The sequence below is a fragment of the Narcine bancroftii genome, chromosome 1 (genome assembly GCF_036971445.1).
Source record: "Narcine bancroftii isolate sNarBan1 chromosome 1, sNarBan1.hap1, whole genome shotgun sequence".
NCBI lineage: Eukaryota > Metazoa > Chordata > Chondrichthyes > Torpediniformes > Narcinidae > Narcine > Narcine bancroftii.
The window spans coordinates 193,437,030-193,438,531 of NC_091469.1; the positions used below are offsets into that span (position 1 = coordinate 193,437,030).

A 1,502-nucleotide genomic window follows, 5' to 3' on the forward strand; every position below is an offset into this window, starting at 1 on the left:
CATGTTCAAGGACTTCCAGCATGAGCTACAGAACCAAGCATCACTTATGCGGGAAATGATCGGATTTGTGTCATCTTCTGCATGACAGCCCCCTGCTCCCATTGCACTGCAACAAACCCCTGTACTGCGCTCCTTCAACTCATAGTCAATATTTTTCTCCAGCACCACAGCAGAGTAACATCATGCAAGACACAGATGAGGCATAAGAGTCATTTCAATCCCCTTCTTCCTCCTCCTTCCTCCAGCTGCTGGAGTGATGTGACAGTTACTACTTTAGCACACGGTTATTGGTGTTTTGTATATTTGGACAGTTGTAAATAGTTAAACACAGTTGAATTAAACTTTTTTATTGTTGTTTACATGTTTCCTGTTCCCTACAATTATCTGACATGTGCAATATACATTTACTAAAAGTTGTGGTTTGCTTGCTTAAATTGCTTCCAGAAGGGACATAATTGCCTCATGGTTCACCTGGTGACTGTGTGCTTGTGCACCGTGGTAAGCAACTTTGTCGGACTCCTCAGGGAGATCAGGCGGCTCAGTGTTCCACTCTGGCAAGAAATGTTACTTGTTGATTTCACATATATTGTGTAGAACGTCTGAGACAAAAGTGGTACAAATATTGATTGGCCAGGCAACTCCAGTGACCTTAGAGATGTCCGAAAGCATTTTCGACCACCATCTTTGCCGAACTCAAACAGTAGTTATAGCTTCGCTGTCGTTGATCCAGTGCATGGTGGTTAGTGAACCCCTTCATCAACCACTTCCTGAGGGGGTAAGCTAGGTCTCTGATTAGATGCACAGGGATTTCCACTCCATTAACAGTTTTGGATTTCTGTGGGAAAAGCAATGTAGATGTATAAGCACTTTATACACCCACTGAGATCACAAACAATCAGTTCGCTAATGTTTCCTAGTGGCCGTTTTATAATAAAAGGATTGAACCTGACCCTTGGATTTGTCATGTCTCATTTGAAGTAGGACTCAGTCAGCCATTCCTTCAATTTAAACATATATCACTGCAATTGTATCCTGTATAGTTACATGTGAGAAATAAACATGATTGATTAATTAATCCACACATAAATTATTGTACAGTGGGGTATATAAACTTACTTCACGTAGGAAGAGGTACCACCTTGATCTTCGACCTTTCTGTAGATGGACGAGTTAGCTAAAATTCAAGCATCATGCGTGTGACCAGACCAATCACATGCACATCTGTGAAGCTGAAACAACAAAAAGTCAGTGTTTAGATCAACATATGAAACACATTAATTGATAAAGACAAATAATTGTAACTCAGGCCATGATCCTTACCATTGGTGTGGTCCACAGCAGCTTGAAGAACAATGGAGTGCCACCCTTTCTGATTGTAGTAGACTAGTGTGTCCTTGGTGGGGGGGGTCCTGATGGAGATATGTGTGCCATCAATGGATACCCCCGTTCTGCAAATCTGTCCATTGTCTCCTGAAGATGTGCACCACTCGGCAGGTCATCAA

At 42.1% G+C, this 1,502-nt stretch overlaps 1 long non-coding RNA gene across 1 annotated transcript; it reads right to left on the reverse strand.

Annotated features, from left to right (window-relative positions):
• Positions 1 to 331: 331 nt before the first annotated feature.
• LOC138747070 (uncharacterized) lies at positions 332 to 1,222 on the reverse strand. Its single transcript, XR_011347302.1, has 2 exons — positions 1,117 to 1,222; positions 332 to 835 (listed from the first exon to the last, which is right to left on the reverse strand). It is a non-coding gene; the product is annotated as an uncharacterized lncRNA (long non-coding RNA).
• Positions 1,223 to 1,502: the final 280 nt, after the last annotated feature.